Source organism: Balaenoptera physalus (assembly GCF_965194825.1).
Source record: "Balaenoptera physalus genome assembly, chromosome: X".
NCBI lineage: Eukaryota > Metazoa > Chordata > Mammalia > Artiodactyla > Balaenopteridae > Balaenoptera > Balaenoptera physalus.
In genome coordinates, this window is record NC_138903.1 from 101,972,668 (window position 1) to 101,996,825 (window position 24,158).

At 38.6% G+C, this 24,158-nt stretch overlaps 2 long non-coding RNA genes across 2 annotated transcripts in view; one reads left to right on the top strand and one right to left on the bottom strand.

Annotated features, from left to right (window-relative positions):
* The window catches only part of LOC309652098, a 217,615-nt gene that overhangs the window by 102,941 nt on the left and 90,516 nt on the right, over positions 1-24,158 (bottom strand). The window contains exon 2 of the long non-coding RNA XR_014258570.1: positions 2,284-2,358. This is a non-coding gene — a long non-coding RNA (uncharacterized lncRNA). The remainder of the gene's footprint in view (positions 1-2,283; positions 2,359-24,158) is intronic.
* Positions 529-23,291, top strand: LOC309652112. The gene is made up of 2 exons (XR_014258590.1): positions 529-20,185; positions 20,261-23,291. It is a non-coding gene; the product is annotated as an uncharacterized lncRNA (long non-coding RNA).

A 24,158-nucleotide genomic window follows, 5' to 3' on the forward strand; every position in this document is an offset into this window, starting at 1 on the left:
TGCATTCTTTCTTTGGTCTCTGTTTTGTCTTTCCCAGCTACCACAGAATGTGAACTATTCTATCAAAGTTCCTCTGAAAGAATGGCCATCGCCAAAAAATCTAGAAACAATAAATGCTGGAAAGGGTGTGGTGAAAAAGCAACCCTCCTGCACTGTTGGTGGGAATGTAAATTGATACAGCCACTATGGAGAACAGTATGGAGGTTCCTTAAAAAACTAAAAATAGAACTACCATATGACCCAGCAATCCCATTACTGGGCATATACCCTGAGAAAACCATAATTCAAAAAGAGTCATGTACCACAGTGTTCATTGCAGCTCTATTTACAATAGCCAGGACATGGAAGCAACCTAAGTGTCCATCAACAGGTGAATGGATAAAGAAGATGTGGCACATATATACAATGGAATATTACTCAGCCATAAAAAGAAACGAAACTGAGTTATTTGTAGTGAGGTGGATGGACCTAGAGTCCATCACACAGAGTGAAGTAAGTCAGAAAGAGAAAAACAAATACCATATTGTAACACATATATATGGAATCTAAAATAAAATAAAATAAAATAAGGTCATGAAGAACCTAGTGGCAAGACAGGAATAAAGACGCAGACCTACTAGAGAATGGACTTGCGGACATGGGGAGGGGGAAGGGTAAGCTGGGACAAAGTGAGAGAGTGGCATGGACATATACACACTACCAAATGTAAAATAGATAGCTAGTGGGAAGCAGCCGCATAGCACAGGGAGATCAGCTCGGTGCTTTGTGACCACCTAGAGGGGTGGGATAGGGAGGATGGGAGGGAGACGCTAGAGGGAGGGGATATGGGAATATATGTATATGTATAGCTGATTCACTTTGTTATAAAGCAGAAACTAACACACCATTGTAAAGCAATTATACTCCAATAAAGATGTTAAAAAAAAAAGAAAAAAAGAAAGTGCCTCTGAAAGCCTTTAACCCTCACTAGTCACTAGCCAATGCTTTAATGGGTCATCATTTTCTTATGGCCCAGCAGTAGCTAGTTACAAGAGTATTTGACTAGAAATGTTTCCCCAGTTTAATAAAGCTTTCTAGTTTAAAAAAGAAAACATTTAGAAATGATGATCATACAGAAACTTGAACATGAATGTTCATAGCAGCATTATTCATAATAGGAAATGGAAACAACCCAAATGTCCATCAATTGATGAACTGATAAACAAAATGTGGTATATCCACACAATGGAATATTACTTGGCATTAAAAGAATAAAGTACTGATAGATGCTACAACATGGATGAACCTTGAAAACATGCTAAGTGACAGAAGCCAGACACAAATGACACATATGAAATGTACAGAATAGACGAGTTAAAGAGAAAGTAGATTAGTGTTTGTCAGGACCTGACTACTAATAGGTAATGGGTATTCTTTCAGGGTGATGGAAATATTCGAATGAAATTGGACTGATGGTTGCACAGCTCTGAATATAATTTTAAAAAACCCTTTGAATTGTACATTTTAAATTGGTGAATTTGTATAGTATGTAAATTATATCTCAATTAAAAAAAAAAAACTTAGGGACTTCCCTGGTGGTCCAGTGGTTAAGATTCCGTGCTTCCACTGCAGCGGGCCCGGGTTTGATCCCTGATCAGGGAACTAAGATCCCGCATGCTGTGAGGCGTGGCCAAAAAATATAAAAAATAATTATTAAAAAAAAACCTCAGAAAACCCCCTATTGAGGACAGAGCTAGATCCCATTTCAAACACTGCTTTTGCATCAGAATCTCCAGTGGTGAGGATCTGGAATCTGCACTATGACAATTTCCTGGGTGATTGCTATGCACAACTAAAGTTTGAGGATCACTGAATTAAAAGATATAAACTTTGCACTGTCTTCATGAGATCTAACTGCAAATGTTTCCACTCAGGGAGAGGTTGTAACTACTCTCAAGTGAATAATATTCAACTTCTTTGGTTTTTTTTTTTTTCCTCTTGTTATTGTTGTTGTAGTTTGGGTATTTTAAGTTTTTGGTAAATCTTTCTTCAAGTATCTACTTTCAATTTTCAGATCAAGTTTCTTTTAGACCTCTGGGAGGAATGGTGAAAACACAGGAACCACTAATATTCTATTCCCTACTAAGTAAAGCCAGAGCTGTTATCACTCTCACTTTTGAAGTCATTAGTAAAAAAAAAAAAAAAAAAATAGTTCAAGTTTTTCTTCCTTCCACAGCTAAGGGGAGAAAAACAAGATTCAACATCATACAGCAAGCTAGAACTGTGAATGAAGTTAGAACTTACAATTCTATCTTGAGTGGCTTTTTATCAGTTGTCATCAAGATTTTAAATTGTACATCAGTCTGTGGTATCAGTTTCCTAAAAGAAAAGCAAAGATAACCATATATCACATTCTACCTCTATAAAGAAAAATCTCTTCTTCCTCTATCATTTTAGGAATTAAATCTCTCCCTCATATTATGCCTACCCAAAAAGAAGAACAAAAAACAAATTCTGTATAATATTCAAAACAGTAGATCAATCAGTACTATTGGGTTTTGGGGGCTGAATGAATCCTTTGACTATCATTATGGAAAAATCCTTCTCTAGTCGGCAATTCTAGCTGATCTTGGTGATTTTATTACCAGAAGTAACTGAACAAATTGGATCAACATTTGACGGGTGGCTGACAATGGGCTAAATCTTAATAATCATATAGAACCAATTTAGGGAAGGATTTGGTAAAGAGAGTATGAAATTATAAATCTTGTATGTTTTACATTGATGGAGTTACTGTTATATTAGCTATCTAATAATTCATGAGGTAAAAATGTTAGGTCACTTCTTTATCGTAATTGTTTTCAAATAAAAATGATATCTGCAGAGCATAGTTTAGGAAGTTTTACTCATATATGAGAAAACCATTTACTATTTCCTGAAAATCTAAACTAAACACATGAAGTTTAAATGAACAAAGGATAGGGCTTAATGCAGTGTAATTACCTGAAGTTTGATTTTCACATATGAACAATTAGAAGCAGTTAATGTCTGTATAGTCAATAAAATTCAATAAATATTCATTGATAACCTCTGATGCCAGGAAGTATGCTAGATAGACATCATGCTATTAGCTGAATAAGACATGGTTCCTGACCTTGAGGAGTTCAGTAGAGGAAGTAGGAAGCTTTACTTATTCATAAACTATATCTGTGATAATAGACTGTGGTTCTAGGTACTGAAAAAAATACCTGGAAATGAAATATTAGGTTAGGTGTTTGAACTTGGCAAAAAGAAAAGCTAAAAAATTTTCATAAAAGTCACAATGATATATAGGCCATGATAATAGCATAAAATTCCAAATGCTATGTGGTAAATAATGTTGATTCTTGAATGAACTATTTCCTATAATTTTAATAGTCAGACATACAGCTTGGGACGTGTCCTGTTACTCTTAGAGAGTTCTGCATATTTCCTGCATTTTCATGAGTTTAGATTTATAATCTTAGCACTTTGTTATTACAGTGCTTGGCATTTAATTACTGAAGTCTTAAAAAAGAAAAAATAATGAAAATACCAGCAAATGTTAAAAGTCCTCAATGTTCATATTTCAGTAATTCAAGAAGTGTCTGCTGAAAAATAGGATTTATTGAGAGATTTTTTTATAGCCATGAGTCTACTGGAAATAACTTTTGTAGATCATGCTGTTCTTTGTGAATGGGATTTTAGATATGGGAGATAGTACTATCTTTCCTAGTAAGTCTAGCAGGCTGCAGACTGAAGTTTCTTTCACCAGCACTCTTTTTTCCTCTTCTTGCATCACAAAAAATTTTAGATCCTGATACTGGATTTAGGTGAATTTATAATTGCTCTCGTGTGCATTGCAAAAAGCAGTGTACTGGAAGCTCCTTTTCAGCTCTTCGTTGCTAGTAATAAAGAAGAAAAATTACAAGTAGGTTTTCCTAAACTGATTCAGAAACTCAATTTCAGAAACCAGTCATGGGATCAGGCCCTGTACTGGGGAAAAACATACATTTGAGAGTACCACAAGTGCAATTTGAAATTGGTTTTAATTAAGGTGGCTAATGCAAATAATTTCCTTAAAATAAAACTACAAACTACATGGAAAGAAACAAGAAAAATATGTTACATGACAATATTTGTCACTTTGAAGCATAAAGTAAATCTTATAAATCTTCAGTTTCCTCCAAAATATTTTAGAATAATGACAACCTGACTAATTTTTGAAAACCAAAATTCTCTTCCCAGCTGCTCGTCTACTTGTTGAAAAATGGACTATTTTTACAGCATTTTTAGGTTCACAGCAAAACTGAGCAGAAAGTACAGAGAGTTCCCATGTACCCCCTGCCTACACACACATAGCCTCCCCCACTGTCAACATCCTGCACCATTTGTTGCAGTCAATGAACCTACACTGACACATCTTTATCACCCAAAGTCCATAGTTTATATTACTAGGATTTACTCTGGGTATTGAGAATTCTATGGGTTTTGACAAAGGTACGATGGCATGTATCCACCATTATAGTATCGTGCATAGCAGTTTCTCTGCCCTAAAAATCCTTTGTGTTCTACCTATTCATCCCTCCTTATCTACTTTTTAAAAGCTAAATTATTCCATATCTCTCTTTTTTTTTTTTAATAATTACTGAGTTCAGGGCATTGTGTTTTTTTAAAGTTTTCCGATACGTCACCCTGTGTTCTAGCCTCCTCTTTTATTTATTTATTTTTATAAATTTATTTATTTTATTTATTCATTTTTGGCTGCGTTGGGTCTTCGTTGCTGCGCGCAGGCTCTCTCTAGCTGTGGCGAGCGGGGGCTACTCTTCGTTGTGGGCTTCTCATTGCGGTGGCTTCTCTGGTTGCGGAGCACGGGCTCTAGGCGTGTGGGCTTCAGTAGTTGTGGCACATGGGCCCAGTAGTTGTGGCTCACAGGCTCTAGAGTGCAGGCTCAGTAGTTGTGGTGCACAGGCATAGTTGCTCTGCAGCATGTGGGGTCTTCCCGGACCAGGGATTGAACCCGTGTCCCCTGCATTGGCAGGTGGATTCTTAACCACTGCACCACCAGGGAAGCCCTATTCCATATCTCTTATCTGCCTAATCTGGAATTTCTCAGCTGGGGACTCTTAACATTTTGGACCAGATAAATTTTTTCAAGGGCATATCTTGTGCACTGTGGCTTGTTTAGCAGCATCCCTGGCCTCTACCCAATACATGCCAGAAGCACTGCCGTTCTCAGCTGGGCCAGCCCCAAATGTCTCAAGACATTGTCCAATGCCCCCGGGAGTGGGTGGCAAAATCATCCCTTGTTAAGAACCACTGGCCTAATCCAAGGCATACTTCTACTTTCAAGAGAATGTCTACATTATACTATTACACTTTGTACAGTTAGTCATTAAATGCCAGTCAACAGATATTTATTCTGCCTACTGTGTGCTTGGCCATAGCCAGCCAAGAGCTATTAAACTTTTCAAATATTAGAAGTGTTAGGGCAGAGCATGAGCTGTTACAATAACTGTAATTACATATAATCTACATGTGGTAGCTACATTGAACATTGAGGCATGATTAATCAAATAATTCAACCATCTTCATGATCTTGTGACCATTCACAGCAGCATGAACCCAGAGGGAAAATGCATCAACTGATCTTTAAGATTGCTTAACTGATTGGACCTGCTATGCTGTGGTCTGGTTCAGCAATCACACACAAGACATGGACTGTGTCCCTACAGGGAAACAGTTCTGAATAATTAGCCAGGGAAGGTGGATTCTATGCAAATCTCTATTCCCACTCTACCTCCACCACCACTTTCCCATGATAGCGGGGAATTTTTGCCTAATTTCCATGGGCAATTGCCATAAATGCCTCAGTTCTCCTTTCACTTAGCCTCTGTAGATAGAGCGGGACTAATTGGAAGCTGGAATCCTTTCTGATTTGGTCAGTTCTTCTGCTGTTCTGGTCGTTAAATTGGAATGCAAGTGAGCAAGTACAACTTGAGATTTTATTTGGAGATTTTCCTTGTAAAGATTTAGGCATTAAAGTGGGCATTTAATTCATGAGACAGTTGTCAAAAATTAAAAAGGGAACTGAAGTGGTAGGCCATGAGGTATCTTAGCAAAACTAATCCTATTTGCATATTGGCCTCAAATTATGGGTTTCATCCTTCTTGGGGGCAGACTTATTACACTCATTCTGATTTCTCCTCACTTTTGTTTATTTGGTTTTTTTATGTTGGACCAAAAATAAGTAAATTCAGAATTGACTCATTAAAGACAGTTTACTACATTTGATTTAGTGTTTATTTCCAAGACAACTCTTGCAGGATATGGGGCTCCTTATTCCTTAGTTCTTAGACTGAATTAATATGGGTATTCCCTTTTGTGGACCTCCTAAGTGATCTTCTCACCTGTAAGTAACTTGTAAGATTCCTTCCAGCTCTAGTTGTCTCTGATCCATTGCCTATTGTATTGAATAATTAATATAGACTGGACCATGATGCATGCTGAGACCTCAGGAAAAGCAACAAGAGGAAGGGGGTAGGACGGGATCTTGGAGAGGGCCTAACTGAAATTACACGGACTAACTTGGTTGTAGGACTGTACCCTCAAGATTGAGTTTAGTACATCAAATCAGGATTCAAAGGTTGAGGCACACTTTATTAAAGGCATGATCAGGTCATGGAATTGGGGTAAGAGAAAGCAGCAGGACTAAACATTTGATGGCAAGACCTGGTATCAGATCATCTATTAGGACTAGAGAAGGAGACCAGCTAAAAGAGGAAGTCATGCAGAGCAGGATCCAGCTCCCAGGGGCAATACAGCAGAAAGGATTTCTTCGAGAATCAGTGCCCTAGCCAGTCAGCAGGGAACTCAGGGGAAGGTCTAGCCTCAAGCTGAGAATTATAGCTCTAATCAGAGAACCAGGGCCAAAAGCCAAACCACAGAGGTTAGCCCAACACTACTGTGTCAGGGAAGAGGAGGCAATTCAGTGAGCACACATCAGACATAGAGACCTTGGGTAGCAATGTCTATTCTATTATTCCTACTGGCAGCATGGGATGCCTAATATCCTGCTCTCTTAGGCAGGATTTGGCTCACTAGATGTAGGAGGTAGAATACTCCTAGCCTCTGTCAGAGCAGAGCTAGGAAAGGCAGGGTTTAACAGAAGGCTACTTCATATACTTTGTTTCATTCAACTCCTCTATTTGCCAGTGCTTAAATAGTAGCAAAAGCATCATACTCATTGACTGCTAACTTCGACCAGAATTGACTGCAACTCCTTAAGGAATTAAACATGATCTGGCCCTAAATATTGGGCTATGAGATTTCTGTATATCAGTGGAGTTTATACACTAAACCAGGGTTGGCAAACTTTTTCTATAAAGGTCCAGATAGCACACGTCTGAGGCTTTGCAGGCCATATGGGATCTGTCTTGAGTTCTCAGCTCTGTCATTGTAGCATGAAAGCAGCCATAGACGATATGTAAACAAATGGGTGTGGCTCCATTCCCATAAATCTTCATTTATGGACCTTGGAATTTGAATTTCATAAATTTTCATGTGTCATAAAAATATACTTTTAGTTTTTTCAACTTAAAAATATAAAAATTATTATTAGCTTGTGGACCACAGCAAAACAGGCAGCAGGCCATAGTTTGCAACTCCTGTACTAAAAGAACTTGCTTATTTAGTGAGCAATGCCCTACCTAATTCTGCCTAGCAGGCTTCAACATCACAATCAGGGCTGCAAAATCCCACTGATAGGATTAACCTTGCTCCAAGGCTCTGGTGAAAATCAGGCCACAGACAAGGAGAATATAAGAAACTCTACATATTGTCCAGTTATAAAGTCGATCTGTTGGAGGGTCCTGCTCTATTTCTACACTTTGTTCTCATAATAGGTCTCTGACGTGGTTGTTGTAGGTAAAGCCACTTGAGTTGCCCTCCAGTTCTTACAGACATACTTTCTTGTATGTCTGAGTTTCTGCTTGGCACTCAGTTCCTACAGAACTGGTGGCTGGCCATGACCGTCAACCCAAAGTGCTCCTGGAGATGGGAGGGCTGTATATTAACCTTAGTGCTTATGGCCGGGTTCCTGTGATCTTCCTGAGGTCAACCCTCTACCTACCTGAACCATCCTCCTGCAGTTGGCCCATTTCTAGGCCTTGCTGACCTGGCCAATCTCACCAAGCCTGACTGAGGCAGTTAGTATCATATTAACAGAGAGGCATGTGGGAAAAGAAGATGAAAAATAGTAATCATCCAAAGACTGTTTTTAACTAGCCTTCATTATAACCCAAAACCAAGATGGTGCAATCTCTTTGTCTTGTTCTATCCTTTAGAAAGCACAAGTGTTGAGAAGTAAATTTCTTTCTGCCACAATGAGTGTTCAACATGGACATAAAAATTATCCACAGTAAAACTCTTAGTAACTATATCAAGGCACAATAAAAAATATTTAGTTTTGGTCTTTACAATTCTAACTTTCAAGTCTCTTGAGTTCATTTTTCATGGTTTTGGCTCATTCTTGATTAATTAAAACTGTTCCAGAATTTAATGGAATATGTGATGTGATTCAGTCACATAGCTTTAATATTTCTTATAATTCTCTTTCACATGTACCGAATTCTATACTCTGATAGATGGCTATCCTCACTTGCCAGTGTATAAACTACTTCAAGAAGAAACTAAACATTATAATGTAGATGATGCTACGTTTCAACTTTTCATCAATATATCATACATCCTTTGCAAAGGCAATTGGGAAAAAACTGTACCGATATCTCTCCATTATGAGTTCATGTATTTTGGGGGATGACATCTGGGAATGTATATTTCTTTTTTTTAATTTTATTTTTTTAATTGAAGTATAGCTGATTTACAGTGTTGTAGTAATCTCTGCTGTGCAGCAAAGTGACTCAGTTATACACATCATTCTTTTTTTAATATTTTTTCCATTATTGTTTATCACAGGATATTGAATATAGTTCCCTGTGCTATACAGAAGGACCTTGTTGTTTATCCATTCTCTATATAATAGTTTACATCTCCTAACGGGAATGTGAATTTCCGACCTAAGTTTGGTACCTGACCTTTCATCAAGAGGAAATTTGTGCCAGGAATTTCAAATGTGGTTAATTATGAAAAATCTTCATTGTCTGCAATTCAGTGACACTTGAGGGTGGAGATAGCATGACATAAGGACTTAGTGTCCATTATTAAAGACCTAACTTGGACACAGTTCTAAAAATCAAGTATCTAGACATAGCCCATACTTTTTTTTTTTAAATTATTTTATTTTTGGCTGTGTTGGGTCTTCGTTTCTGTGCGAGGGCTTTCTCTAGTTGCGGCGAGCGGGGGCCACTCTTCATCGCGGTGCGCGGGCCTCTCACTATCGCGGCCTCTCCCGTTGCGGAGCACAGGCTCCAGATGCGCAGGCTCAGTAGTTGTGGCTCAGGGGCTTAGTTGCTCCACGACATGTGGGATCTTCCCAGACCAGGGCTCGAACCCGTGTCCCCTGCATTGGCAGGAAGATTCTCAACCACTGCGCCACCAGGGAAGCCCCCCATAGCCCATACTTTTGATTTTCAAACAGACGTGTGGATTTACAGTCACCTGTTATTCTCCACAACCAGGACATGCCATCAAATTGGCTCTTTTGGATTACTTTCATTATGTTTATTCCGATATCTTATTTGGCACAGACTAACAAATTGATACTTTGGGAACCACTCCAGGCTTTTTGTTGTACAAAAATTACCTCAGAAAAAAAAATTACCTCAGAACAAAATGTATGAATTTCTTAGTGAATATATTTGTTGCATGGAAAAATGAGTCTCATTATTTTATATTCCCATGAACCACGCAATTCTTAATCCCAGAGCAAAGGAATGATACTCTGAGACACAAATGAAACATGGGAAAATACGGAGGACACTAAGGATAGTGCTAATCTAACCAGCTTCACCTTCCAACTCTGATACTGCTTTCATTGCTTTCAAACAATATCCATGTTCAGACTTAGGACTACAACGTTTTTACTTAACCTCATTTATATTAGATTTATTTTACATCTGTACCTTCTTTCACCCTGAATGAACATTCCAGCAATATGGAAGGTGTATGTAGGGTCCCAGCAGTGTTTATTAAGATGGGAGAAACTAGGCTCTATTTAAATGGCAGTGGGAATGAGCCAAAAGATCACAGGAAATTGAAGATAAAGGAGAAAAATAGATAATAGTGTAAGATTCCTAATAAAGTGGGAATAAGGACACTTCATCCATAATATCACTAGGCAAGAAGTAGGATATGGGTGCAGGAATCATGCAAAGTCTTTGTAATTTGGAGGGCTCCCTTCTTTGGATTCTGTGGAAATGTAGATTTTTCCTTATTTTGATCTTGTCATGTCCATTTAATTGGCCATTTAGGCTTAGGAGGGAGCAGCACATGTTGGTTGTCTGCTGTGCCGGGCAGGGGCAGACTTAGGAATAGAACTGGCGTGGATTCCTAGGCTCATGTTCTTTCCACACACCATATTGTTATTGCTGAAAACAATGTTGCTTTAAAAAATTACTCTATATATTTTTGATTGCAGTTTAACAGTTTTCTCTGTACTTCAGTACATTCTGACCAATTTGGAGAAAGTTCTACATATGAAATTAGTCTGAGGCACTGGATCTTCCCTACTTAGGTGTCTAGAGGAGCCCTCCTCCTCCCACTGCCCCCTTATGTCCCTTTTGGAACCACTAAATCATAGGAAAATATGGAAGAAACCAAGAATAATGTGAATATAACCAGCTTCACCTCCCAATTTGGCACTGCTTTCCATGGGACGAGTGCCTTAAAATCATTTCCATTGTTCCTTGTTTTGTTTTGTTTTTTTGCCACACCGTGTGGCATGTGGGATCTTAGTTCCCTGACCAGGGATTGAACCCATGCCCCCTGCACTGGAAGCGCAGAGTCTTAACCACTGGACCGCCAGGGAAGTCCCCATGGTTCCTTGTTCACTGCTTGGAACTATGACTAAAGAAAGGGCAGTCTTTTCCTTTATTATAAACATTTTATATTTATAAATTTCCCATGAGCAAATTCGATAATAAGCTCATAGGGAGTACTTATAAATTCCTCATGAACTCAGTACTCCACAGTACCCATTGTTATCCTTATTTATCATTAATTCCGGGATGCGAGTCACCCGTTCAGGTGCTCAACTCTTTCGTTGCTCAAATTATGATTTTTTTGTCTTTGACCTTCATAACTCCACTCTGTTTAACAGGACCCCATAAACTCTTTATGGCCATTAACTTGCTATTTTTTTCTCTCATAATATTGGCTGAAAAGTTCTTGTGTGACATTTTCTGAGCCTATGTTCTACATGGACTGGCAAATTGGAAGCTAGCCTCCAATTACTGTTTTCTACTTTCTTAAACTTGAAGCACTAAAGCTCAGAAGTCACAGAATCCTTTACTGATCATGTCCAACCCTTCTTTCTCTGGTGACAACCTGCCTTCTCACTATAATTCCTGAGGGTCATGCCAAAGGTCCCCACCAGCAGACGTAATACTGTGAAGGGAGCCATGCAGTGAACAGGGAACTGGCACCAGAAATTTCTCGATGAGTCCTATAATTTCTTATTGAAAAACTCTCCAAACTCCACATGGTCCTTTCATTTTCTGATGTCTTTATTCCCATGAACCAATTTCTTTTATTATCATATTTCCCCAAAAACAATAGTCAAGAACTCTGGCTCTTCTTCCACCTTTCCATCCCCCACTACGACACTTCTCACTTGAGCCACCATATTTATAGCTTTATGCTTTCTTTCACCAATGTCGGCTCCTACCTCTTAAGCATGCTCTTTATATATTTTGAATGCATGCTGCCTTTCTTCTGTTGCTCTTGCCAATATGATATCACACATCAGCTGCACCTGGTGTAATTTGCCATGGCTGGACATGACCAAAGGAGGCCCTAGTGAGGACAAAAATGGAAAACTCTTAGATCCTGTAGTACAGGCACAGAAAATCAGAGATTGCCCCAGTGCTGGCACAGCAAAGACTTTAAGGCCCCAGCACCGAAATTGGGCCTGGGTGATAAGACTTCCTGAATAGAGGAATTACTGCCTTCTATAGCAGTATGAGTTATCTCTGGGTGATGAATATGGGAGCAAGGAAGGTGTAAAATCCAGCAAGCTCAAAGTTCACTCCTCTCCTAACCTGGTGGGTGTTTCCCTCTGTGTGGGATGCCTAGTCTACAGAACTTAGGGCATGCCTCTGAGACATGCAAGGGAGACCATGGGCAGAAAAGTCAACCCTGGTATCTTTAACTCATTTGTATCCTTTGAGCCACTGATCTACTTGGATTGTAAGCCAAAGTAAACATGATCTCGAATGTGACCCAGACTCCCTGATTTTTGCCTCTTGTAACTGGAAATCAGTTGTTCTTTTTCATATTTGCACTGATCTGTAGACCTTATTGGCAGTCCTCTAGAATAACGCATAGAGGAAGGAGCTCTATGAGAGTCTGCCTCACTCCTCACTTCACGTTCATTTCTCTTCCCCATCCCCTTTGTTGTAGTTTCTTTGACCATTGATCCTGGGCATGTGAATGTACTGACATTGAGTAAAATCAGTTGTTCTTTGAAAAAACAGGGTTTTTTTGATCACCTACAATATGCCAGGTACTGTTTTGAGCCCTGGGGATGTAGAACTGAACAATAATGGTAAAAACCCTACCCTCCTGGAGTTGCCATTAGACAGTATATTAGATGATGAAAAGTGATATGGAGAAAATAACACAAGCAAGAAAGCGGAGTAAGGAGTGCTAAGGGGCTACTTTAAATTGGGTGATTAGGGAGAGGGCAGACAGAAGAAGCAAGAAGAACTACAATCCTGCAGTCTGTGGGGAAAAAACCACATTCACAGAAAGATAGACAAGATGAAAAGGCAGAGGGCCATGTACCAGATGAAGGAATAAGATAAAACCCCAGAAAAACAACTAAATGAAGTGGAGATAGGCAACCTTCCAGAAAAAGAATTCAGAATAATGATAGTGAAGATAATCCAGGACCTCGGAAAAAGAATGGAGGCAAAGATGGAGAAGATGCAAGAAATGTTCAACAAAGACCTAGAAGAATTAAAGAACAAACAAACAGAGCTGAACAATACAATAACTGAAATGAAAAATACACTAGAAGGAATCAATAGCAGAATAACTGAGGCAGAAGAACGGATGAGTGACCTGGAAGACAGAATGGTGGAATTCACTGCCATGGAACAGAATAAAGAAAAAAGAATGAAAAGAAATGAAGACAGCCTAAGAGACCTCTGGGACAACATTAAACATAACAACATTCGCATTATAGGGGTCCCAGAGAGAGAAGAGAGAGAAAGGACCCGAGAAAATATTTGAAGAGATTATAGTCGAAAACTTCCCTAACATGGGAAAGGAAATAGCCACCCAAGTCCAGGAAGCGCAGAGAGTCCCATACAGGATAAACCCAAGGAGAAACACACCGAGACACATAGTAATCAAATTGGCAAAAATTAAAGACAAAGAAAAATTATTGAAAGCAGCAAGGGAAAAGCGACAAATAACATACAAGGGAACTCCCATAAGGTTAACAGCTGATTTCTCAGCAGAAACTCTACAAGCCAGAAGGGAGTGGCATGATATACTTAAAGTGATGAAAGGGAAGAAACTACAACCAAGATTACTTTACCTAGCAAGGATCTCATTCAGATTTGATGGAGAAATCAAAAGCTTTACAGACAAGCAAAAGCTAAGAGAATTCAGCACCACCAAACCAGCTCTACAACAAATGCTAAAGGAACTTCTCTAAGTGGGAAACACAAGAGAAGAAAAGGACCTACAAAAACAAACCCAAAACAATTCAGAAAATGGTAATAAGAGCATACATATCGACAGTTACCTTAAACGTGAATGGATTAAATGCTCCAACCAAAAGACACAGGCTCACTGAATGGATACAAAAACAAGACCCATATATATGCTGTCTACAAGAGACCCACTTCAGACCTAGGGACACATACAGACTGAAAGTGAGGGGATGGAAAAAGATATTCCATGCAAATGGAAATAAAACAAAGCTGGAGTAGCAATACTCATATCACATAAAATAGACTTTAAAATAAAGAATGTTACAAGAGACAAGGAAGGACACTACGTAATGATCAAGGGATCAATCCAATAAGAAGATATAACAATTATATATGCCCCCAACATAGGAGCACCTCAATACATAAGGCAACTGCTAACGGCTCTAAAAGAGGATGTTGACAGTAACACAGTAATAGTGGGGGACTTTAACACCTCACTTACACCAATAGACAGATCATCCAAACAGAAAATTAATAAGGAAACACAAGCTTTAAATGACACAATAGACCAGATAGATTTAATTGATATTTATAGGACATTCCATCCAAAAACAGCAGATAACACTTTCTTCTCAAGTGCGTACGGAACATTGTCCAGGATAGATCACATATTGGGTCACAAATCAAGCCTCAGTAAATTTAAGAAAATTGAAATCATATCAAGCATCTTTTCTGACCACAACGCTATGAGATTAGCAATCAATTACAGGGAAAAACCATAAAAAACACAAACACAGGGAGGCTAAACAATACGTTACTAAATAACCAAGAGATCGCTGAAGAAATCAAGGAGGAAATCAAAAAATACCTAGAGACAAATGACAATGAAAACACGATGATCCAAAACCCATGGGATGCAGCAAAAGCAGTTCTAAGAGGGAAGTTTATAGCTATACAACCCTACCTCAAGAAACAAGAAAAATCTCAAACAACTTAACCTTACACCTAAAGGAACTAGAGAAAGAAGAACAAACAAAACCCAAAGTTAGCAGAAGGAAAGAAATCATGAAGGTCAGAGCAGAAATAAATGAAATAGAAACAAAGAAAACAATAGCAAAGATCAATAGAAGTAAAAGCTAGTTCTTTGAGAAGATAAACAAAATTGATAAACCATTAGCAGACTCATCAAACAAAAGAGGGAGAGGACTCAAATCAATAAAATTAGAGATGAAAAAGGAGAAGTTACAACAGACACCGCAGAAATACAAAGCATCCTAAGAGACTACTACAAGCAACTCTATGCCAATAAAATGGACAACCTGGAAGAATTGGACAAATTCTTAGAAAGGTATAAGCTTCCAAGACTGAACCAGGAAGAAATAGAAAATATGAACAGACCAATCACAAGTAATGAAATTGAAACTGTGGTTAAAAATCTTCCAACAAACAAAAGTCCAGGACCAGATGGCTTCACAGGTGAATTCTATCAAACATTTAGAGAAGAGCTAACACCCATCCTTCTCAAACTCTTCCAAAAAATTGCAGAGGAAGGAACACTCCCAAACTCATTCTATGAGGCCACCATCACCCTGATACCAAAACCAGACAAAGACACTACAAAAAAAGAAAATTACAGACCAATATCACTGATGAATATAGATGCAGAAATCCTCAACAAAATACTAGCAAACAGAATCCAACAACACATTAAAAGGATCATACACCATGATTAAGTGGGATTTATCCCAGGGATGCAAGGATTCTTCAATATATGCAAATCAATCAATGTGGTACACCATATTAACAAACTGAAGAAGAAAAACCATATGATCATCTCAATAGATGCAGAGAAAGCTTTTGACAAAATTCAACACCCATTTATGACAAAAACTCTCCAGAAAGTGGGCATAGAGGGAACCTACCTCAATATAATAAAGGCCATATATGACAAACCCACAGCAAACATCATTCTCAATGGTGAAAAACAGAAACCATTTCCTCTAAGATCAGGAACAAGACAAGGATGTCTACTCTCACCACTATTATTCAACATAGTTTTGGAAGTCCTAGCCACAGCAATCAGAGAAGACAAAGAAATAAAAGGAATACAAACTGGAAAAGAAGAAGTAAAACTGTCACTGTTTGCAGATGACGTGATAGTATACATAGAGAATCCTAAAGATGCCATTAGAAAACTACTAGAGCTAATCGATGAATTTGGTAAAGATGCAGGATACAAAATTAATACACAGAAATCTCTTGCATGCCTATACACTAACAAAGAAAAATCAGAAAGAGAAATTAAGGAAACAATCCCATTTACCATTGCAACAAAAAGAATAAAATACCTAGGAATAAACCTACCCAGGGAGACAAAAGACCTGTATGCAGAAAACTATAAGACACTGATGAAAGAAATTAAAGATGATACCAACAGATGGAGAGATATACCATGTTCTTGGACTGGAAGAATCAATATTTTGAAAATGAGTATACTACCCAAAGCAATCTACAGATTCAATGCAATCTGTATCAAATTACCAATGGCATTTTTTACAGAACTAGAACAAAAAATCTTAAAATTTCTATGGAGACACAAAAGACCCCATATAGGCAAAGCAGTCTTGAGGGGAAAAAATGGATCTGGAGGAATCAGACTCCCTGGCTTCAGACTGTACTACAAAGCTACAGTAATCAAGACAATATGGTACTGGCACAAAAACAGAAATATAGATCAATGGAACAAGATAGAAAGCCCAGAGGTAAACCCATACACCTGTGGTCAACTAATCTATGACAAAGGAGGCAAGGACATACAATGGAGGAAAGGCAGTCTCTCCAATAAGTGGTGCTGGGAAAACTGGACAGCTACATGTAAAAGAATGAAATTAGAACACTCCCTAACATCATACACAGAAATAAACTCAAAATGAATTAGAGACCTAAATGTAAGACCAGACACTATAAATCTCTTAGAAGAAAACATAGGAAGATCACTCTTTGACATAAATCGCAGCAAGATCTTTTTTGACCCACCTCCTAGAGTAATGGAAATAAAATCAAAAATAAACAAATGGGACCTGATCAAACTTAAAAGCTTTTGCACAACAAAGGAAACCATAAACAAGATGAAAGACAACTCTCAAAATGGGAGAAAATAGTTGCAAACGAATCAATGGACAAAGGATTAATCTCTAAAATATATAAACAGCTCATGCAGCTCAATATTAAAAAATCAACCCAATCCAAAAATGGGCAGAAGACCTAAATAGACATCTCTCCAAAGAAGACATACAGATGGCCAAGAAGCACATGACAAGCTGCTCAACATCACTAATTATTAGAGAAATGCAAATCAAAACTACAATGAGGTATCACTGCACACCAGTTAGAATGGGCATCATTAGAAAAGCTACAAACAACAAATGCTAGAGAGGGTGTGGAGAAAAGGGAACCCTCTTGCACTGTTGGTGGGAATGTAAATTGATACAGCCACTATGGAGAACAGTATGGAGGTTCCTTAAACTAAAAATAGAATTACCATATGACCCAGCAATCCCACTCCTGGGCATATACCCAGAGAAAACCATAATTCAAAAAGACACATGCACTCCAATGTTTATTGCAGCACTATTTACAATAGTCAGGTCATTGAAACAACCTAAATGACCATCGACAGACGAATGGATAAAGAAGATGTGGTACATATATACCATGGAATATTACTCAGCCATAAAAAGGAGCGGTATTGGGGGCTTCCCTGGTGGCGCAGTGGTTGAGAATCTGCCTGCCAATGCAGGGGACACGGGTTCGAGCCCTGGTCTGGGAAGATCCCACATGCCGCGGAGCAACTAGACCTGTGAGCCACAATTACTGAGCCTGCGCGTCTGGAGCCTGTGCTCCGCAACAAGAGAGGCCGCGATAGTGAGAGGCCCGCGCACCGCGATGAAGAGTGGCCCCCACTTGATGCAACTAGAGAAAGCCCTCGCACAGAAACGAAGACCCAACACAGCCATAAAATAAATAAATAAATAAGTAAACCCAAAGTTTAAAAAAAAAAAAAAAAGGAACTGTATTGGGTCATTTGTTGAGACGTGGATGGACCTAGAGACTGTCATACAGAGTGAAGTAAGTCAGAAAGAGAAAAACAAGTATCGTCTCTTAACGCCTATATGTGGAACCTAGAAAAATGGTACAGATGAACCGGTTTGCAGGGCAGAAGTTGAGACACAGATGTAGAGAACAAACGTATGGACACCAAGGGGGGGAAAGTGGCGGGGGTGGTGGTGGTGGTGGTGGGATGAATTGTGAGATTGGGATTGACATATATACACTAACATGTATAAAATGGATAACTAATAAGAACCTGATGTATAAAAAAATAAATAAAATAAAATACAAAAATTCAAAAAAAAAATTGGGTGATTAGGGAAAACATCACTGAAAAGGTGACATTTAAGGAAAGATCTGAAGGAAGTGAGGTTGTAAGTCACACAGTATCCCAGGGAAGATAGTTTCAGGTGAAGAGACCAGCAAGTGAACACTCCCTGAGTTGAGAGCAGGCTGAGGATGTTTATATGACAGCAAAGTCAGTGTGCCTGTAAAGGAATGGGAAGAGGGCACCATGTAAGGCCAACATGCAATTGTACAGTACCTCTTATATGCCCCACCATGGCTTGAAGAGAAAGTTGTGATTTGCTGGGGATCAAATAGCTTTTCTTCATTTATCTGTGGTAAATATCCTTCCTACCTCCTTCCGTGAGCATTTTCTGCCATATCTCAAGCTCAAGTCTACTAGTCATCTTCTGGATGAGGCACACTGCTCATCTTAAGTATGTTTCCTGCTAACTTTATGAAATCCACATTCATGAATGCCAATGAATGGCATCCAGTTTCTAACATCTCATCTCCATTTTAAAAACATGTTGTTACACACAATAATAAGAGCTATCATATGCTGAGTACCTGCCATGTGCTAGATACTCTACAGATGCTATATAATTTGATCACTCAACAACAGTGTGAAGCAAATGAGGATACTGAGTTCATTTTACAGTTGAGGATCCTGAGGCTTAGGGAGGACGAACACCTTGCTTAACATTATATAGCTACTAAATGGTAGAGTCAGGCTTTAAACCTAAGCTCCTTCTCCTTTCACCATACGTCAATGTTCAAAGCAGCACTATTCACAATAGGCAAACAGTGGAAATAATCCAAATTTCTATCAACAGATTAATGAATAAATAAAATGTGGTATATCCATACAGCAGAATATTATTCAGCCTTACAAAGGAATGATGTGCTAATACATGCTACAACATGAATTACCCTCCAAAACAATATGCTAAGTAAAAGCAGCCAGACACAGAAGGCCACAGATCATATGATTCCATTTGTATGAAATGTCCAGAATAGGCAAATCCATAGAGGCAGAAAGCAGATTAGTAGTTGCCTGGAGCTAGGGGTATAAAAGCAGATTAACTGTACATGAGCATGAATTATTTTATTGGGATAATGAAAATATTCTAAAACTGGAAATATAGTGATAGTTATATAACTTGATGACTTTACTAAAAAGTCATCACATGGTATGTAAATTATACCTCAATGAAGCTGTTTTGTTTTTTTGGGTTTTTTTTAAGAGGCAGGTCTGGCTTTCTAGAGCTTTACTAGTTTGGGAGAACTCAGTATATGATTCAAGTGAAGGGTACACTATCCAGGAACAAAAGTGGAGCATTCTGAGAGGTGGGAGGGAGAGAGAAAGAAGGTAGAGTAAGAGGCCAGACACCAGTGTTCCTCCCTCCCCACTCCATCTCACCAGCATAAGAGTGGAACCTGAGGGGGTAAGTGAAGGTTTGACAAACATTTTTCTAACCAAGTTTGGGGGAAAATTGAAAATAGGTGGAATTATGCCCAATTTGGTCTTTGGAACTCAGAGACACCACCTTTCTGTGCCCCCGCACTAACAAGGCGTGATGATAACAGAAAAGAAATGGATACATGACATATCTAGACAGAGGGAGAGTCATGTCTCCCTCAGCTCCTACCTGGCATACACTGATCCAGAAGGTTCTACATGTTCGCAGTGGAGGACGTGGAAAATAGCTGAATGTTGAAAGCCAGCAGGTCTGCCATGGGGCCACTGCCATGAGGAGCAAAGTGAGCACATGGCAGAGATTGCAGGAAGACAGCCTCATCTAAGGGCTGGATGGAGGATGTGGCTGAGATTCAGAAGATCTGAAAGGCAGGCAGGGGGAGAAGTGGGACCAAGACAGCAGGGTGGTGAAAAACCCTGGGCCTACATGGGCTGCGACCATAGATGCTATATTCCACAAGCCCCAGACTTCGTCATTAAATGCCAACAGGGTGGCCAATGTTGTGGGGGGAGAGAACATTGCTGAGGGCATTACTGTAGAGGCCAGTGAGAGGGTTGAAACTCTGAAACACTGAGAATTGGGACTGCGTTAACCCACAAGATACCTTTTTCTTTATTCCTTAATTCTTTTTTTTGTCTTTTTTTTTTTTTTAAGTAGAGTTAATTTATAATGTTGTGTCAGCTTCAGGTACAGCAAGGTGATTCAATTGTGTATACATATTCCTTTTCAGGTTCTTTTCCATTATAGATTATCACAAGACCTTGAATTTACTTCCCTGTGCTGTACAGTAGGTCCTTGGTGTTTATCTATTTTATATATAGTAGTGTGTGTATGTTAATCCAAAATTCCTAATTTATCCCCATCCACACCCCTGCCACCGCTATCCCCTTTGGTAACCATAAGTTCGTTTTGTATGTCTGTGAGTCTATTTGTTTTGTAAATAAGTTCATTTATATTATTTTTTTTAGATTCCCCATATAAGTGATATCATATAATATTTGAGTTTTTCTGACTTACTTCACTCAGTAAGACTATCTCTAGGTCCATCCATGTTGCTGCAAATGGCATTATTTCATTCTTTTTTTATGGCTGAGTAATATTCCATTGTATATATGTACCACATCTTCTTTATCCATATCTCTGTTGATGGACATTTAGGTTGCTTCCATGACCTGGCTATTGTATACAGTGCTGCAATGAACATTGGGGTGCATGTGTCTTTTTGACTTATGATTTTCTCTGGATATATGCCCAGGAGTGGGATTGCTGGATCATATGGTAGCTCTGTTTTTAGTTTTTTAAGGAACCTCCATACTGTTCTCCATAGTGGCTGTACCAGTTTACATTCCCAGCAGTGCAAGAGGGTTACTTTTTCTCCACACCCTTTCCAGCATTTATTATTTGCACAAGATACTATTTTTAATGGAAAGAGACTGAGTTTCCTTCATGGTTTGGTATAGTAATAAACAAGTTGACTTAATCCCCAAATGAGCACAGTTGACCAAGGCCTGTACCTGGCTGCTTATTCACAGGGCCAGGAAGGGCTGTAGCAGAGTCTGGGTAATGAGATTAGGCTCTGCAGAGTTCTATGTGAGCCATCAACATTTTTGGCATTTGGGACTTGATCAGGATTTCCATACTGAAGCTAAAAGCAGGAAGATCTGAGACTGGATTATACAGCTCTTAAACTTTGATTCTATTAACTACTAAAATAGATTTAAAAACCAAGTAGAAATGCTAAATGTCTGAATCTACTTCATACATGGAGATCTGGTTCCTTCTAATCCAGGGGTTCCTAATCCTGGGTCCATGGATGGGCTATAAGTAGCACATGAGTGCATTGAAGGTTGGGTGCAAAACTGAGAGGATATACACGTATGTGTGTGTTTCTGGATAGAGGTTTTGTAACTTTCATGAGTTTTCCAAACGGGGAGAAAAAAGGTTAACCACTCAGAGAGGGCAGTTGAAGCTTGGCGAATGGATGAGACTATCTAGAGAAAGTGGGGACAGAGGAAAGTCCCAAGTGGAACACTAGAAAATCAACTAACTGTAAAGTATCAGACATTTTAACATAATGATTCTCATATCTTTGCCATATGAATTGCAGATAGTCTGAATTTCATGATGTGGTGGTCATGATTATAGACTACTGACCTGGGGCTTATGGATGTGCTTGAAGAGGTACATAAACTCTTGGAAATGGAGTGTGAACTTTTCTGTGTATATGAACATGAGCAGATTTCTTGGGAGAAGAGCTATAGCTTCCACAGAATTTTAGAGAGGGTCCTTGACCCCCAAAGTGTCATAAACCATTCACTTAAACTTCTGGCAAGGACAGTAATTCAGATTCCTTTCTATGCCAACTCCTATTCTCTCATCTTTATATAACTTCTCTCTCTCTGACAAAGCAGTGCAGAATATGCAGTCCAATCTGAATATGAGAGAGAAGAGAGCTCAAAGGGATGATTCCAAGGGGACTAATAACCCTTCTGAAGTGAGGTCTAGTAGGTCTGCTCAGCACCTGAGTCCTGAACCGCTATGCAGGAAGAAGACTGCTTGGGCAAAAGGGCCAGGGATAGGAAGGCTTGGGCTGACCACATAATTAGTATCAAATTTATATACGAGATGAGGTATTTCCTCTTTGATTGTATAAGACATTATAAATGAGGAAGGGCATTGCCAGAAGGAACACTTCATGGGTTATTTTTCATTATAAAGCAGGCAAGAGGAATTGACTGACCTGGTGGATTATTCAGAATTCTAAGCAATGATCTCATCCCATGGTAATTCAGTGAACAAGATTTAGACGGCACCTGTCTTCATTAGCAATATAAATGTTTCTTTAAAACACCATTTTGGAATTAAATACAAAATAAAACTAAGTTTCTTGACTTGCTGAACTACTAGGGATTGATTTTTACCTAGTGGAAGACACTTAGCCTTCATCATTCCTAAGAACCATTCATGAGCTCTGAGTTACTGTGTGATAAGCCTCCCCTTGCCAGTGCTTCTATCTTTCTTAAAAGAAGCTGTCCTTTGCATCAGTGGGAGGTCTCCAGGAACACACCAACTCTCTGATAGGACTGCTGCAGAATAATCTGGTTTTCAAATGGTGCATATTTAGTACTAAATACTTTTCATTTATTTGATGCTCACAATACATTTATGATATAGATATTATCTCCATTTTATCAGATGATGCAACAGTCTTAGAGATGATAAGCAAGTGGCCCGTGTAAATTCTCATGCACTGTTGGTGGGAAAGTAAATTGGGATAGCCATTATGGAAAACAGTATAGAAGTTCCTCAAAAATTAAAAGAACAATCATATGATCCAGCTATCCTATTTCTGAGTATATATCCAAAGGAGATAAAATCACTATCTCAAAGAGATAATCTGCACTCTCATGTTCATTGCAGCATTATTCACAGTAGCCAAGACATAGAAACAACCTAAATGTCCATCGATGAATGAATGGATAACAAAAGTGTGGTATTATGTATATAGTGGAATGTTATTCAGCCTTTAAAAAGAAGGAAATCCTGCCATTTGCAACAACATGATAAACCTGGAGGACAGTATGCTAAGTGAAATAAGCCAGACAGAGAAAGACAAATATTGCATGATCTCACTTTTATGTAGAATCCAAGGGAGGAAAAAGCCTAAGTCATACTAACAGAGTGTAGAATGGTGGTTATCAGAGGTTGGGGAAAGGGAAGTCTTGGGAGTTATTGTTTAGTAAGTGTAGAGTTTCAGTTTTGCAAGATGAAAAGTGTTCTAGAGATGGATGGTGGTGATGGTTGCACGACCATATAAATGTACTTAGTACTATGAAACTGTACACTTAAAGATGGTGAAGATAGTAAATTTTCTGTTATATATATTTTATCACAACAAAAAATTGGAAAAAAACTGAAAAACAGTGGCCCATAGTCATACATCTGTTTAAGAGGTGAAATCAATAATCGAAGTCAGATATGCCTGATAACAAAATCCATGTTCTTTCCGCAAAACCATACAACTATTATAATCAAACAATGTGACTGAATTTATTTATAAACATAACAGTCCTTTAAAGGAGTCATCTTGGCCAACTCTATTGCACTAATTATTTGAAAAATTTGTGGGACTGTCTTCAGGAATGTCTTCACAGACTATGGATCATTGTTTTGATTCTTCTTAATAACGGTAAATCTTAGTTCTTTGAGAGGGATTGACTTTTGGAAACTGGCAAAAGTCATTTTATTGATTTAAGTGTGATTAAGCTGGGTAATACAATTTGAGCAGAAATCTTATGTTTATAACATAGCAAATTTATTTTCTTGCCTGGTTCATACACCAGCTCAGTACCTAAAGACTTCATAAATTAATGAGTATGTAAATAAAGCTAATAATCATTTTGACTTTGAAGGTCAACACACATTAGAAAATATAGGTCAGGAA